Source organism: Dendrobates tinctorius, unplaced genomic scaffold (genome assembly GCF_039654945.1).
Source record: "Dendrobates tinctorius isolate UK_male_01 unplaced genomic scaffold, ASM3965494v1 ptg000129l, whole genome shotgun sequence".
Lineage (NCBI taxonomy): Eukaryota > Metazoa > Chordata > Amphibia > Anura > Dendrobatidae > Dendrobates > Dendrobates tinctorius.
In genome coordinates, this window is record NW_027361797.1 from 29,419,213 (window position 1) to 29,437,661 (window position 18,449).

The following is an 18,449-nucleotide window of genomic DNA, read 5'->3' on the forward strand; positions in this document are numbered from 1 at the left end:
TGCGCAGACGCTTGTTTAAGGGTCAATTCTTCCTGATACGTCTCCTCCTCTTCGCCAGACTGGCGATTTTTGCGCTGAACTTGAGAGGATGTGCTCCTACTGTGCCACGCACTTTCAGTGGGGTCAGGTCTAGCAAATTCCTTTAATTTTTCCACCGCTCCCGGCCCCTTAAGTCGGCTCATGATTGTCTGCAGTGTGGCTGATAAAACAAATTAAGGTGTGCAATCCAGGTATTGCCCACTACAGATGGGTATCACAGCGGGCTGGTAACAGTTAATTGTGAATCAAACTGCAGAGGGACGTTTGATGGATTACTAGGGCAGCAGTTAGGCACAGTCCAGATGATCTTTGTGGCCCGGGGAGGGAGGGGGAGGGGGTCCCGCAGAGGCAGCTGCAGTGGGGGAGGGTGCACAAAGCCTCCCTTAATGATGGCGCCAGCCGGCAGTGAGTGGATGGGCAGAGAGGGATACCGCGCAGGGGCCCGTCTCCCAGGGCACTCAGCTCACGCTCCCCCGGGTTATCAATCAGATTTCTTCTTTCCCCGGCGGCGGTGCAGCAGTGGGAAGCCGGCACTGCAGCTCTCAGCAGTTGAGCTGCGCGCCCAAGATGGTCGCCGTCTCGTGGGGGAACCAGCCGCCCGCCCCTATCTCCCCTGTCGCCCGCTCCCAGAAGCCGTCTCCCGACCTGCCACAGAGTGCCCAGGGGGTCCTAGCGTCCAAGGAGGATCCAGTCAGCAGCAAGTGGGTTATTAGGAAAGGGTCTAGAGACCAGGATCAGTCAGGATTATGCGGAGCTCTCCTCACCAGCGTCCTCTCCCTCTCACGGCATAGCCACGCCCCCCTAGGCAGATAATACTTAATGGGGAGTTTACATTATCACTCTGCATTTCCCCTGGCAAATCCTTTTCCTGTGTGACCACTGTTGAGAAAAAAGTATTTAAAACTTTTGCTTTTCCCTCATCACTCTCTATGATTTCACCCTCATTGTTCTTTAAAGGGCCGACACCATCAATTTTAATCTTTTTACTGTTTATATAATTAACCCCTTACCTACAATTGACGTAATATTCCGTCCATGTGACCATGGACCTAATTACCATGGACGGAATATTACGTCATCGCGATCAGCGGCGCCCACGTGGTGAGCGCCGCTGATCGCGGCCGAGTGTCAGCTAATTATCATAGCTGACACCCGGCACAATGTGTCAGGGGCGGTCACGGACCGCCCCCGACACGTTAACCCCTTGCACACCGCGATCAAACGCGATCGCGGTGTACCGGGGGTTAAAGGGAAGCATCGGCAGGGAGGGGGCTCCCTCCTTGCTTCCCTGAGCCCCCCACGGCAGCGCAATGTGCAGCGCTGCTGCGGGGGACTCCCTTCCTCCAGGCCCCCGAATCCAAGATGGCGACGGGGGCCTTCGGGGGCCTGAGGAAGCTGGCTTCCTCAGTGCCTGCAAAGCGCAGGCATGAGGAAGTCTGCAGCAGTGCCTGTGACAGATCGCTGATCTGTCACAGTGATCTGTGATGTGACAGATCAGCGATCTGTCACAGGACAGTGATGTCCCACCTGGGACAAGGTAATAAAGTAAAAAAAAAAAAAAAAAAAAAAAAGTGTTAAAAATAATTAAAAAAAAATCGCTAAATAAATTAGTTAAAAAAAAAAAAAATATTCCCCAATAAATCCATTTTTTGAAAATAAAAAAAAACCAAAACAATAAAAGTACACATATTTGGTATCGCCGCGTCCGTAATGACCTGCCCTATAAAACTGTCCCATTAGTTAACCCCTTTAGCGAACCCCTTAAAAAATAAAAATAAAAAACGAAGCAAAAAATAATGATTTATTATCATACCACCGAACAAAAAGTGCAATAACGCGCGATCAAAAAGACGCATATAAATATCCATGGTACCGCTGAAAACGTCATCTTGTCCCGCAAAAAACGAGCCACCATACAGCATCATCCGCAAAAAAATAAAAAAGTTATAGCTCGCAGAATAAAGCGATACAAAAATAATTATTTTTTATATAAAATTGTTTTCATTGCAAAAAACCGACAAAACATAAAAAAACGACCTAAATGAGGTATCGCTGTAACCGTACTGACCCGAAGAATAAAAACGCGTTATCAATTTTACCGCACGCGGAACGGTGTAAACGCACCCCCCAAAAGAAATTCATGAAAAGCTGGTTTTTGTTCATTCTGCATCCCAAAAATCGGAATAAAAAGCGATCAAAAAATGTCACGTGCCCGAAAATGGTACCAATAAAAACGACAACTCGTCCCGCAAAAAATAAGACCTCACATGACTCGGTGGGTCAAAATATGGAAAAATTATAGCTCACAATATGTGGTGATGCAAAAACTATTTTTACAATAAAAAGCGTCTTTTAGCGTGCGACAGCCGCCAAACATAAAAACCGCCATAAATCGTAAATCAAACCCCCCGTTATCACCCCCTTAGTTAGGGAAAAATAATAAAACTAAAAGAAAATGTATTTATTTCCATTTTCCCGCTAGGGTTAGGGTTAGGGTAGGGTTAGGGTTAGGGTTAGGGCTAGGGTTAGGGCTAGGGTTAAGGCTAGGGTTAGGGTTAGGGCTAGGGTTAGGGCTAGGGTTAGGGTTAGGGATAGGGTTAGGGCTAGGGCTCAGATTAGGGTTAGGGGTGTGTTGAGGTTAGGGTTGGAGTTATAATTGGGGGTTTCCACTGTTTGGGCACATCAGGTGCTCTCCAAAGGCAACATGGCGTCTGATCTCAATTCCAGCCAATTCTGCGTTGAAAAAGTCAAATGGTGCTCCTTCCCTTCCAAGCTCTGCCATGTGCCCAAACAGTGTTTTACCCCCACATGTAGGGTATCAGCCTACTCAGGACAAATTACAAAACAACTTTTGGGGTCCAATTTCTCCTGTTACCCTTAGGAAAATAAAAAATTGGGGGCAAAAATATAATTTTGCGGAAAAAAATGTTTTTTTTATTTTCACGCCCAGGCGTTATAAACTTCTGTGAAGCACTTGGGGGTTCAAAGTGCTCTCCACACATCTAGATAAGCTCCGTGGGGGGTCTAGTTTCCAAAATGGGGTCACTTGTGGGGAGTTTCAATAGTTTAGGTACATCAGGGGCTCTCCAAACGCACATGACACCCGCATACCAATCCATCAAAGTCTGCATTCCAAAACGTCACTACTTCCCTTCCGAGCCCCGACGTGTGCCCATACAGTAGTTTTCTCCCACATATGAGATATCAGCGTACTCAGGACAAATTGGACAACAACTTTTGGGGTCCAATTTCTCCTGTTACCCTTGGGAAAATAAAAAAAATGGGGACTAAAAGATGATGTTTGTTGAAAAAATACGATATTTTTATTTTCATGCCCGGTCGTTATAAACTTCTGTGAAGCACTGGGGGGTTCAAAGTGCTCACCACACATCTAGATAAGTTCATTAGGGGGTCTAGTTTCCAAAATGGGGTCACTTGTGGGGGGTTTCCACTGTTTAGGTACATCAGGGGCTCTCCAAACGCAACATGACACCCGCAGACCATTCCATCAAAGTCTGCATTCCAAAACGTCACTACTTCCCTTCCGAGCCCCGACGTGTGCCCATACAGTAGTTTTCTCCCACATATGAGGTATCAGCGTACTCAGGACAAATTGGACAACAACTTTTGGGGTCCAATTTCTCCTGTTACCCTTGGGAAAATAAAAAAATGGGGACTAAAAGATCATGTTTGTGGAAAAAATACGATTTTTTTATTTTCACGCCCGGTCGTTATAAACTTCTGTGAAGCACTGGGGGGTTCAAAGTGCTCACCACACATCTAGATAAGTTCATTAGGGGGTCTAGTTTCCAAAATGGGGTCATTTGTGGGGGGTTTCCACTGTTTAGGTACATCAGGGGCTCTCCAAACGCAACATGACACCCGCAGATCATTCCATCAAAGTCTGCATTCCAAAACGTCACTACTTCCCTTCCGAGCCCCGACGTGTGCCCATACAGTAGTTTTCTCCCACATATGAGGTATCAGCGTACTCAGGACAAATTGGACAACAACTTTTGGGGTCCAATTTCTCCTGTTACCCTTGGGAAAATAAAAAAATGGGGACTAAAAGATCATGTTTGTGGAAAAAATACGATTTTTTTATTTTCACGCCCGGACGTTATAAACTTCAGTGAAGCACTGGGGGGTTCAAAGTGCTCACCACACATCTAGATAAGTTCCTTGGGGGGTCTAGTTTCCAAAATGGTGTCATTTGTGGGGGGTTTCTACTGTTTTGGTACATCAGGGGCTTTCCTAATGCGACATGGTGTCCGATCTCAATTCCAGCCAAAAACGTCAAATGGCGCTGCTTCCCTTCCGAGCTCTGCCATACGCCCAAATAGTGGTTTACACCCACATGTGGGGTATCAGCGTACTCAGGATAAATTGCACAATATCTTTTAGGGTCCTGTTACTTTTGGAAAAATAAGAATTGAGGGTGAAAAGATCATTTTTGTGGAAAAAATATGATTTTTTAATTGTACTGCTGTACGTTATAAACTTCTGTGAAGCCCTTGGGGGTTCAAAGTTCTCACCACACATCTAGATAAGTTCCTTGGGGGGTCTAGATTCCAAAATGGTGTCATTTGTGGGGGGTTTCCACTGTTTTGGTACATCAGGGGTTTTCCAATCGCGACATGGTGTCCGATCTCAATTCTAGCCAAAAACGTCAAATGGCGCTGCTTCCCTTCCGAGCTCTGCTATGCGCCCAAATAGTCATTTACACCCACATATGGGGTATCAGCGTACTCAGGACAAATTGCACAATAACTTTTAGGGTCCTGTTACCCTTGGAAAAATAAAAATTGTGGGTGAAAAGATCATTTTTGTGGAAAAAATATGATTTTTTAATTGTACCGCTGTACGTTATAAACTTCTGTGAAGCCCTTGTGGGTTCAAAGTTCTCACCACATATCTAGATAAGTTCCTTGGGGGGTCTAGTTTCCAAAATGGGGTCACTTGGGGGGTTTCCACTGTTTAGGTACATCAGGGGCTCGCCAAACGTGACATGGCGTCCGATCTGAATTCCAGCCAATTTTGCATTGAAAAAGTCAAACGGCGCTCCTTCCATTCTGAGCTCTGCCATGCGCCGAAACAGTGGTTCCCCCCACATATCAGGTATCAGCGTAGTCAGGACAAATTGCACAATAACTTTTGCAGTCCAATTTCTCCTGTTACCCTTGGTAAAATAAAGAAAATTGAACCTGAAGTATTTTTTTTGTGAAAAAAAGTTAAATGTTCATTTTTTTTTTAATATTCAAAAAATTCCTGTGACGCACCTAAAGGGTTAATAAACTTCTTGAATGTGGTTTTAAGCACCTTGAGGGGTGCAGTTTTTAGAATGGTGTCACTTTTGGGTATTTTCTATCATATAGACCCCTCAAAGTGGCTTCAAATGTGAAGTGGTCCCTAAAAATAAAATGGTGTTGCAAAAATGAGAAATCGCTGGTCAATTTTTAACCCTTATAACTTCCTAGCAAAAAAAAATTTTGGTTGCAAAATTGTGCTGATGTAAAGTAAACATGTGGGAAATGTTATGTATTAAGTTTTTTGTGTGCTGTATCGCTGTGATTTAAGGGCATAAAAATTCAAAGTTGGAAAATTGCGAAATTTTCAAAATTTTCGCCAAATTTCCGTTTTTTTCACAAATAAACGCAAGTTATTTGAATGCAATTTTACCACTAACATGAAGTACAATATGTCACGAGAAAACAATGTCAGAATCACCAGGATCCATGAAAGCGTTCCAGAGTTATGACCTCATAAAGGTACAGTGGTCAGAATTGTAAAAATTGGCCCGGTAGTTAACGTGCAAACCACCCTTGGTAGTGAAGGGGTTAAAGAATAGTTTGGGGTTTGTTTTACTTTCCTTAGCAATGAGTCTCTCAGTTTCCACTTTTGCTAAATGTATTTGTTTTTTACACATTTTATTTTTTTCTCTATAACTTTTTAATGCTTCTTCATTGCCTTCTTGTTTTAGCTTCCTAAATGCCTTTCTCTTGTTATTTATTGCCCTTTTTACATCCTTATTTAGCCACGTTGGTGTTCTCCTGTTCCTACCCTTTTATTTCTGTACGGTATGGCTAGCTCGCAGTGGGTGTGTAAAACTGTTTTAAATATTTCCCATTTATTTTCTGTGCTCCTATTTTTGAGGACACTGTCCCAATCAATTCGGCGAAGGTCCTCACTAAGCTGGTCAAACTTTGCTTTCCTGAAATTCTGCGTTTTCGCAACCCCCTTCCAGGGCACCTTACTGAAGGACAAATGGAATTGTATTATATTGTGGTCACTGTTCCCTAGGTGCCCATCGACTCGTACGTCTGTTATTCTATCTGGCCTGTTGCTTAAAATTAAGTCCAGAAGGGCTGTCCCTCTAGTTGGGCCCTGCACAAGTTGTGACAGATAGTTATCCTTGGTCACTGACAGAAATTGGTTTCCTTTCTGAGATACGCAGGTTTCAGTTTCCCAGTCTATGTCGGGGTAGTTGAAGTCCCCCATAATAATCACCTCATTGTGATTTGCTGCTTTGTCTATTTGTTTCAATAATACATTTTCAGTGGTTTCTGTTATATTTGGTGGCTTATAACAAACCCCTATGAGGATTTTATTACTTTTCTCTCCTTGTATCTCCACCCACAGAGACTCCACCTCTTCATTTCCCTCTTGTACATCTTCTCTTAGTGTGGGCTTTAAAGTGGACTTTATATATAGACAGACTCCACCCCCTTTTCTTTTTTTCTTGTGATGCCTCACTCCTGCTTGCTTCATGGCTCCCCGACATCGCACTCCTGTGCAGGCGTACTTATCTGCCCTGGTGAGGGCAGAGCAAAGTACTGCAGTGCGCATGTGCCAGGAAAGGTTAGAGAGGCGCAGCGCCTGCGCACTGCAGGAATTTGCTCTGCCCTCAACATGGCAGATAAGTACGCCTGCGCAGGAGTGCGATGCCAGAGAGCCTGTGAAGAAAGCAGTTGGATGGCATCACAAAAAGATGGGAGGCGCCGGATCTGGACGTGCAACACCCATCAGACCGGACCGCCCCCCCGGGTGAATATAATAAAACTTATTTATCTTATCTTTCAGGTGGGATCGGGGGCAGCTATACAGCATTATAGAATGCTATAGATAAGCCCTGAAAGGCGGTGACCATATCTCATATCAGCCAAAACTACTGACAGGTTCGCTTTAAGGGTAAACAAATGTGTGAAGATGCCCAAAGTTTCAGTGTACAGTGGCAGGAAGACGTACAGAGGTGGCATTTCCCCCTCGATCTTTATGTACTATGCTGTGAGGAGGCTCCAAACCCCAGATAATAAGCCACATGCAATTCGTGAAAAATACCGTAAATGTTGTGAATCGAATGTCCAAGTGAAATACGGCGGATTGCAGATTCCAATCTGCTCAGATCTGCTCTCCCTTAATATACAGGTTCTCAATGGACTCGGTCGGATGGAGCAGCACGGTCAGCACCGATCCCCCCATGGGTCTTGCAGGATAATAGCAAAAAACTGGCCACAGAGAAAGTAGAAGGACCCTCCTATGGCCGCTGTCAGACTCTAGTGTGGATTATGGGATCTTACTATAGTAAACAAGGAAATGGCTGACAAAAGGAATGATTAGAAGGTGAGCTAATGGCGGCCTGTACAGCATTAGGATATGGGTGGAAAATCTGAGGGTGACATGTGCTGGTGAGCAGAGGATCCTATAGTAGACAGAAACTTTGGCTCGGCCATTTCTGTGACCACGTCCCTCCTCGCTCACTTCCGCTCAAGTCAGCTGTAAAGACAGCCACGTGATCATCTCCTTTGCGTCATTTCTGCTCTATGCGAGTCCATCACTTGACCTTCCCTCCTTTCTTGCAGGTGGCACGCTCAATCTAGCCTTACTTCCGCCCTGGTTTTGGGTCCGCCATGTGATATTCTCCTCCGCGTAACTAAGTCCGCAACGCTGTAATAAATTAATAAATTTATAAGGGCGTAACTAATAAAGTTTGGTGATTGCATGGTGCGCATGCAATTTATGTGCTTAACACAACTGCGTTGCGCTTTTGTACTCTTTAGAAGCACAATGTTGAAATTCTAATCTTGCTCTCAGATGAAGTAGAGACTGAGCTGGAAGCACCTGGAGAAAATCTGAAGCTCCGACTGAAAGGAATAGAAGAGGAGGAAATTCTGCCCGCATTTATTCTCTGCGACCCAAACAACCTTTGTCATTCTGGACGCACCTTTGATGCCCAGGTACAGCAGTGCGGCTTCCCTGTGCTTGCAGTGTGCTTTACTCTCTTTCACACTCCTAAAATAAATCTCCATCTTGTCGAAATTCTTTTAGATTGTGATTATAAAATATATAACCAATTCACAGCAGAACCCTTACAAATATCATAAAATCTCTAAACTTTATTGATCAAGTTCAAAAAAAAAATCACACTTAAATATTATTACTATTGCATTACACCACCACCAACAGATTGATAACCATAGGGAGTTGCCTGTCCCTATACTGACCTACTTGCCCCTACCTAGCAGCGGAGGTTGGCACCCTATAACCTGCGCAGTGGCGCCCCCGGTCCACGGCGGCTCTCCCTGCTATCCCTATAAGACCCTAATAGGCAGGGATGTGAAAAGGTAGGACAAGTAGGTGAGATATTTTAAGAGGGGACTGAATGTCTTTTTTGTATGATAGATTCTGAATGAAAATGTTTTCTTGCTAACTTCTTGATGCTTAATTTATATAGGTCACTTTCAACACACTTTTTACACAAATCTTCCTTTGTCTTGAGTTTTCTGATGACTACTCTTTCTCTAGATCTTCTTATATATTAATGATAAACAGTCTTATTATAGTTCTTTGTACAGACAATAATCAACAATGCTACCAATATACCCCAAATTATCAAGTTCTTTTAACCTCCTGGGACCATATAAATAGAAGTTTGTCAATTCACAACAGACATTTGTGAGAAAGAGGGAAGCCTATAAAGACCACTATATTCATCCATCCATACACTACACTGCCGCAGTGTTTTCTTTGACTGGTCTCCCTGAGGTCAGTGATTGTTTTGTGATGTTGGTCTACTAGGCATTGCTCCCACCTAGCCAGAATCCAACTCCACACTGATGAGGGGCAACACCCCGAAACAGCTGTCTGTGGATGGATACCTGGCCTTGGTATTTCCCTTGTCATATCTGTAAACTCGTAAAGAGCTGGATATTGACTTAAAGGGCCACTTAATATGGTGGTAATGGTGGTTTCCGAAAGGAGCCACTACTTGGCTGCGTCCTTCCCTGGAGGAAGATGTGGCTAGTCCCGTGTTTGAAACTCTTAAATGAGGCTCCACGGACTTTATTTGCATATTCAACTTTCTCCAGCAAAAATATATGAAAAACTGAATTAATTTTCCAGGACGAAGGAATGTCCAATCTGACCGCTGCCGAGTTGACAATCTGAACCACTTTGAAGGGTCCTACAAACTTAGGCCCCAACTTTTTAGAAGGGATCTTTAAATGCAGATTCCTAGAGGACAACCAAACCATGTCGCCTCCCTTCTTTTCTTGTCAAAATATTTCTTAGACCTCCTATTAGCCTGATTCAGATTATGGCGCACACTGGTCCAAACTCTTTCCATATTTCCAGAAAAACTCTCCTCTTCAGGCACTGCTGCCCCAATCGTAGAAAAAGGACCGAAATATGGATGCTTCCCAGTACAACAAAAAAAGAACACCCAGCCGAAGAAGATGTATGATTATTGAGAGCAAACTCAGCTAATGATAGATATTCCAACAACATCTCCTGATTGTCTGCTACAAAACATGTCAAAAACTGATCAACGTCCTGGTTCTTCCTCTCGGTCTGTCCATTGGACTCCGGATGATAACCCAACGAAAATCACAAATGAACCTTAAGTCTGTCACAAAAGGTACGCCAAAATCGGGCGACAAACTGTGGTCCCCTATCGGAGACAATGTCCGTGGGGACACCATGGAGTCTGACAATCTCCTTCACAAATGCCCTGGCAAGTGTCTTAGTGCAGGGTAATTTATTGAATGGGACCAGATGACACATCTTACTAAACAGGTCTACCACAACCCAGATGACAGAAAAACCCTCAGAGACCAGCAGGTCGGTGATAATCCATTGCAAGATGCATCAATGGGAAACTAGGAACCGCTAATGGGCACAGCAACCCTGCCATTGGAGCATGAGAAGACTTAGACCTAGCGCACATGGTACACTGACGCACCCACTTGACGATTTCTCTTAGCCACCCCGGCCACCAGAAATTCCGACCAATCGACTTTCTAGTTTCGGCAATCCCTGGAAGACCCACCAAACAAGACTCATGACATTCCGTAAACAAAGATCTCCTCAGGGCTTTAGGCACAAATAATTTCCCATACGGATTGTTGGTTGGTGCTGCATCCTGGGCTTTAAGAATGCTATTTTCTAACTCAGAACCTAAAGCTGCCACCACCACCCCTGTCTGCAGAATAGATTCCTCCTTTTCCGTATTAACCGCTGGGGAGAAACTTAGAGACAAAGCATCAGCTTTAACATTATTTATCCCCGGGATATATGTCACAGAAAAATGAAACCGGGCAAAAAATAATGCCCACCTGCCTTGACGAGCATTTAAACATTTAGCAGCATCCAGATAGATCAGATTCTTATGATCAGTAAAGACTTGTATAGGATGTTTAGCGCCCTCCAAAAAATTTCGCCAATGCTCAAACACAAGCTTAATAGCCAGCAATTCCTGGTTCCCAACATCGTAGTTGAGCTCCTCCTCCGAGAATTTCTTAGAAAAGAATGCACAGGGATGTACCCCATCCTCTCCGTCCTGTGACAGAACAGCCTCCACTCCTACTGATGAGGCATTCACCTCTACCAGAAATAGCTTAGTCTCGTCTGTCTGGATCAAAACAGGAGCAGAGCTAAACTACTCCTTGAGATGCTCAAAGGCCTTAACAGCCTCAGGGGACCATTGGACAGTATTGGCACCCTTCTTAGTCAGATCAGTAAAGGGTTTGGCGATAACAGAAAAATTCTTTATGAATTTTCTGTAATAATTAGCAAACTCCAAGAATCTCTGAATTGACTTCAAGCATTCAGGTCTTGGCCACTCCAATACTGCCTGAACCTTCACAGGGTCCATCTCAAACCCCTAACTGGAAACAATGTACCCCAAAAAGCTAATTTTCTGTACCATAAACTTGCATTTCTCCGTTTTAGCAAAGAATGTGTTTTCTCTCAGAATCTGCAGAACCTCGTGGACTCTCTGCCAATGCGACTCCAGATTGGGCGAGTAGATCAAAATATCATCCAAATAAACGATAACACTCCTACCGATCAATGGCCTCAGAATGTCGTTGATGAAATTTTGAAAGAACGCCGGAGCATTTGTAAGGCCGAAAGGCTTTACTAGACACTCAAAATGACCTTCTGGGGTATTAAAGGCTGCCTTCCATTCATCGCCTTCTTTAATTCGCAGCAAATTATATGCCTCACGGAGATCAATCTTAGAGAACCACTTTGCTCGAAAGAATTGGTTAAACAAATCCGGAATTAGCGGCAAGGGGTAAGGATTGTGTACAATGATCTTGTTAATCTCCCTGAAATCTAAACACGGCCTAAGACCCCCATCTTTATTTTTGACAAAAAAGAATCCCACAGCCACAGGGGACTTGGAGGGTCTTATATGACCTGCAGCAAGACTAGTGGGGCGCCCTCACACCCAGGGCTGTGGGGTACTCGGTACCGGGCCCGATGAGCTTCAATGGGAGATGTCACGGCAGCTGTTACCCGGCCCGTGGCCCTGGGTGCTCATTATAAAAGGGGGTTGTTTCAGTGTGCTTATGGTGATGCAAGTTTATAAGTGATTTGTGACGCCACCTGTGGTATTCGGCAATGAAGATGTTGAGCCGACGCTGCAGACAGTTCCTCTGGGACTGATGGTGTGGTGCAGCAATAATGTTATAGTCCTCCACAGGCAGGGCTGTAGTCCCAGGGCAGAGTAAGTGAAGTGACACGTAGATGGTGTAGTGTCTGGCGCAAGGGATGCAGCAGTGCTGGGCAGGTTGGCGCAGGAATAAGTGGAGAACACCATGGCATGTAGTTCCAAAGCTTTACTCACAGTCTGTGTACAAACAGGTGCCTGCCTCTGTGCCGTGTAGCTCCGGGTCAGGGACTCAGTCAACCTCCAGGCCAGATGGAATACTCCTTTCCAACACCCCGCCAACATGTGTCTTTCTGAACGTCTCCTCTCATAGCGCCATTAAATGAAGTACTCCTAGTAATGAGTTACACTGGAGTGCCTCCTGTCCGATGTTCTTATGAACTCTACTTGTATGGGAGACAGCTGTAGCCTGCTTCGGGGACTCCTTGCTACTAAGTCCCGGCTCACTATCCAGTTGCTGTTGTGCCCCCAAGTCTTGTGTGGGAATAAAGTGGTCACTACTTCTATTCCTCCGGTGTCTGCTGCAGGACCATTAGTATCCATACAACCTCGGGGACCGGGCCCCGGCCTTGCGCTTAGAACTTCTATGAAGGGTTCTCTTCTAAACCACGTCCTCTGTTCCCTTTTACTCCTCACGTTCCGTACTAATCTTTCATTCTATGGAGAATCAGGCTTTCAGTCTATGTTGCTCTCTCTCTTCCTTTCCCGTGCCAGCAGACCCAGGTCACAGGGATCTGCTGCAGCACTTCCATCCATCTATCCCTCTCTCCGGGGATCGTCTCCTCTCCAACTCTCCAATCAACTGACCTCTAATCCCACACTCTTCCCGCTACTTGCAATGTAAACTAACTCCACCCACACCCACCTCCCAGCACGTTTCGTGTTCCAAGCAGGGAGCCACCAATGGGTGCTTTGCTATACTCCAAGCAGGGAGCCGCCGAAGGTGCTTTGCTACACTACTTTGTGGTGTGGGGTGCAGGTGTTGGAGTGTGGACAGGAGTTTCCACCTTACCTGAATGGTGGGGTACCACACCTCAGGAGGAGGTGCAGTACCTCTGTGGCGACTGAGCCCCAGGGGCGCCACATTAGGGTTTAGTGGTTAGAGTGAATACCTGTCAGTGGCTAGTGTATATGTCACAGTGCATTTCAGCCTTCTGCACACTAGCGTCCGATGGTGTCGCCCACTGCAGGGCCCTATCGTACCGCGGCAAGTGACAGCCACGCCTGTGCAACGCCTTGCGCAACCTGTTCGCTCATCTGGCACAATCCTGTGTGATTAGTGGCATCCGCCTGAGCGGTACTGTGCCCACTTGCACGCATTTTTGTGACATCGGCGGCCGTGCCCGCCGATGCCCCGTCAGCGGCGGCGCCCGCCGCAGCGTCTCCTCACCTGCACACTCCTGTCCACGTGCACGCCTGCTCTGCCTTCTGCCCTGCTGTGGGCACCCGCGCCGGCCTTAGGTCGCGGGCGCGCGTCCTCCCGCTCTCTTCCTCTGGTGGGGGGCGTCACTGAGGGGCGGGGCTTCAGGACGTACTTCCTGGCTCCAGGATATTTCAGGCGCTCCTCCCTATGAGGAGGGCGCCTGGTGATCGCGTGGTACTCCTGCACTTTTCTGGCCGCTACAATTCCACTGTAGTCCTCTCTATTTTCCTTGTCACCCGTCTGCTCTGCCTCTGTCCCTGTTCCTGTATAGTCCTCCTTGCCTGCCTGCCCCGCTCTGTCTGTGCATTCCCCAGTGTCTCTCCTGTCTGTCGGCTGTGTTAGACCCTCTCCGCCTGCCTCTCCGTAACCCTTCCTGCTGCTCCTATTGTTCCTACTTCCCGCCCAGGAACCCCTGCTCTAGTTCCTTAAGTTCCGTCTGTCTCCCATAGCCTTACTGTCCTTCGAGCCGTCCCTCTTGGTTCCGGCTGTCGCTCCTCTGTCCCCTGTGGTCCTGCCCCTAACGATCCCTGTATAGGGGTCGGTCTTCACCTGGCGTGCTCGCCCCAGGGGCTCCAGATCCGCGATCCAGAGGGTCCACTCTCGGACGTAGCCTGCTCCTAATCGTCACAGTTATCTATTATAGCAACTCTTGCTGGCACTGCAGTTGCTGCACCGAGCACTAACGGTCTAGAGGGACTCCAGTCCTGCTGTCTAAGGGCCGAGTCCTGTGACCTTACTCTATACGCTTCCTCTGCCGAGTCCTGTGGGGTTAACAGGCTCCGGGGTTTCTTTCAACGGCTCTGTGAAGTAACAGAGTTTGCTCCTGTGCACACCAGGTCAGTGGTTAACCCACCGGTGTTCACTTACTACTCCGCCATTACTAAGCAGTAGTTTTCCATCTCTTCACGGTGGACCCTGGTTTGCAATCGCACTTCCTTAAATTTTATATTTAATGCAATCCGCAACCCTAACACTGGATCCAGTAGAATTGAAGCCTTCTCCTCATTTTGCCTGTCTTTCAATCTTCTATCCACCTGTTGTGGAAATTTGATGGATAGATATATCCCAGTGTATGCTACGGCTGCTCCCAATTAAAACAGAGTCTCATTGAGCGCTCAAAGGAATGAAGACGCTAAACACCTGTTAGCAGCATAACATTCCACCAGAACTCTGGAGGTTTATTGCACATACATAGGTTTATAATTACTTACAGAAAGGAGTGGTTAGTTAATTAACATAAGGCTTGAGCTTCAATACTATTGGCTATTTGAGTACATGAACATATATGGCAGTGTCCGCCAAGAGGCTGACTTAGCAATATATGATTTACTGTATCTGGGTCGTCCTCGCACGCCCAGGGCAGCGAGGTACTCGGTACCGGGCCGGTGTCAAGGTGGGAATGAGTCACAGCAGCGGAGACCCGGTCCAAGGCCCTGGGTGCCCAATATCAATGGCGGTGATGTTAATGGTGTTAAAGTTTATTAGAATAGTTCGTGACGCCACCCGTGGTGTTTGGCAAGTAAGATGTTGAGCCAACGCTGCATGCAGATCCACTGGGACTGATGGTGTGGTGCAGCAAAGATGGTATAGATCCCCACAGGTGGAGCTGTAGTCCCAGGGCAGTGTAGGTGCAATGGATGAGGAGAGGCGCAGAATGGTATGGAGGCTGGTACCCAGGTGTAGTGGTGCGGGAATAACTGGAGGACACCCGAGTATGCGGTTCCAAAGCTTTACTCACTGTTTGCAGTTCACTCCACTGCCTGCCTCCGTACTGTGTTCTCCAAGTCAGGGCTCCAGCCAACCTCCCTTCCACACTCCGCCAACATGTACCTTACTGAACGACTCTTCCAATGCGCCCTTAGGTGTGAAGCACTCCAGTACTTAGTTACCCTGGAATGCCTCTCTCTAGGTGTTCCTAGTCTTTACTTGTATGACAGACAGCTGTAGCCTGCTTTGGTGACTTGACTCCTCGCTGCGTCCCGGCTCTCTATTCAGTTGCTGTTGTGTGCCAAGTCTATGATGGGAGCAAGGCGTTAGCGGCTCACAACTCCTCCGGTGTCTGTTGCCGGACACAAAGATCCAATCAACCTCGGGGACCAGGCCCCTGCCATTGCGCTCTCTGGACTGGAAGGGTTCTCTATCTTTCTTCAACCAGCTTCCCACTGTCCTATTCTCCTTCGTTCCGATCTGTTCTATCTCTCTTATGGAATCTGTAGTCTCCAGTCTACGTCTCTTTCTCCTTCTCTTCCTTCCCTAGGGAGCTCGTTCCACTAAGACCAGTCCTCAGCCTCTCCTGACTGACTGCCTTCCTCTGCCTTGAGCTCCTCTCAGGCTGACCTGCTGTCAGCCTGCTCTCTCTCTCCCCTTCTCTGGGACTCACCCCAGACTGACCTGAAATCCTACACCTTCCCTCTCTTTTATATCTAACTCCACCCGCCTCCCCAGCACCTCTTGTGTTACGAAGCCAGGGACCACAAAAGGCACCCTATGACCTTTCCAGCATAAAGCATGGATGGGTCCCTGCTGAACTATCCTGTGTTTGGGGTGCAGGTGTTGGAATGAAGAAAGGAGTTCCCAGCCTACCTGGATGGTGGGGCACTACACCTTAGGAGAAGGTGCAGTACCTCTGTGGCGACTGAAGCCTCAGGGGTGACACATACCCCCCCGTTAAACACAGCACATCCGCGGGCTGTAAGACAACAAAAGGTACAATACAGGAACACACAAAAAAATTTTAAATGCTATTCAACAATACTTATCTAATCTTCCTAATGTAGGAGGCACATTTCTTAAACGTTACAAACAGGTTAACTTCCCATCTTAGTATCAAAAATTTACTTAAGTGCAATTCCTAGTTCAAAGTGCTATACTCAACACATTTTCTTTATTACATTTTCTATCAATTATTTTCTTTTTCTTTCTCTACTGGACGCAAGACACTGACCATCTATACTTGGCCTGTCACCTGTCACTTTCAGTTCTTCAGTCTTTATTCAATTCTCACATTCTATCTCAAACTTTTCTAATTCCCTGTATCAAATATTCTATAAAAGATATTTACTTTTCACAAGACACAACATTATCAAATACGTTATCATAAAACATTCAAAGATTCTTGCAAAGTGCTGAACACTGCTCCCAGCCGTGCTTTCTTGCAGTGTCCCTTGAGGTAGACATCATTCTTCGAAAAGTGTCCATGCAAAAACATTATCTTCGCAAAGTGTCTTTATATGTAAAACCAAGAAAGGGCACCTAAAGGGGTGCAACTATTTACAATAAAAGTTTTTGGATCAATCAGCATCTATGATTTCCACAGTTCCATTTCAAAAACAATGCTGCCAATCAAAAACTGGGCAACATGATGAACAAAAAGGCAAAGGCACAACTGGTGCAACAAACCCTCCTGGGTAACGAGATTTAGAAAATTTTCTTAGGTTACTAGTGCTGTTTCCCTCCAGGTGCTGGTATCCCGGTCCCACACCAGATCTAGCACGACCTGGCCAGCCGCTGCAACCGTGGCGCACCCCAGGGCCTTCCCAGTTGTCGGGACATCAGACGTACCTGGGGCCTCCTGGCGGTGTGGTCTCTGCTCCGGTGCAGCGGCGGCAAGTACCGGTGGCAAGGGTACCAAGTTCAGGGGCACCGGTGGTGTAGGCCCCTCCAGGGCGTGCGGCCTGCTCAGTCTCTGTAAGGCCTCCTGCCTCAGTTGCAGGCGACATGTTAGCTGGGCGATTCCGCCCTCCAGCTGCTGGCGGTTCATCGCAGAGATGGGGTCGGAGCCTTCAGCCATGGCGCCGGGGAGTTCTGACTCAACCTCCGCGCGCTCTCCAGGCCTCCTCCCCTCACTCTCCAAAATGACGTTCTGGCGTTCTTCCTCTTGCTCCACCCTTCTGCTCACCACTGGCTTTCTCTGCCCCTCCTTCCGGGGGCGGCGTCTTCTTCCAGCGCCTCCATACCAAGCCAGTATACGAACCCCTCGGGGGGTGGGCTATGCATCTGTCACATAGTAATTCAGGCAGGGACGGCCCAAGACTCTTTGCGGTCTTTTCTTAGGACCTCCCATCTCTTCACGCCCTTCTCTGCGCCAGCGGCCATTTCTAATGTCCATTTTACAGTCTATTAACCCCTTAAGCCCCAAGGGTGGTTTGCACGTTAATGACCAGGCCAATTTTTACAATTCTGACCACTGTCCCTTTATGAGGTAATAACTCTGAAACGCTTCCATGGATCCCAGTGATTCTGGCATTGTTTTCTCGTGACATATTGTACTTCATGTTAGTGGTAAAATTTCATTCAAATAACTTGTGTTTATTTGTGAAAAAAACGGAAATTTGGCAAAAATTTTGAAAATTTTGCAATTTTCCAACTTTGAATTTTTATTCCCTTAAATCACAGAGATATAGCACACAAAAAACTGAATAAGTAACATTTCCCACATGTTTACTTAACATCAGCACAATTTTGAAACCAAAATTTTTTTTTGTTAGGAAGTTATAAGGGTTAAAAGTTGACCAGCGATTTCTCATTTTTGCAACACCATTTTATTTTTACGGACCACATCACATTTGAAGCCACTTTGAGGGGTCTATATGATAGAAAATATCCAAAAGTGACACCATTCTAAAAAATGCACCCCTTAAGGTGCTCAAAACCACATTCAAAAAGTTTATTAACCCTTTAGGTGCGTCACAGGAATTTTTTGAATATTTAAAAAAAAATGAACATTTAACTTTTTTTCACTAAAAAAATATTTCAGGTTCAATTTTTTTTAATTTTCCAAGGGTAACAGGAGAAATTGGACTGCAAAAGTTATTGTGCAATTTGTCCTGAGTACGCCGATACCTGATATGTGGGGGGGAACCACTGTTTCGGCGCATGGCAGACCTCAGCAGGGAAAGAGCGCCATTTGACTTTTTCAATGCAAAATTGGCTGGAATTCAGATCGGACGTCATGTCGTGTTTGGAGAGCCCCTGATGTACCTAGACAGTGGAAACCCCCCCAAGTGACCCCATTTTGGAAACTAGACCCCCAAAGGA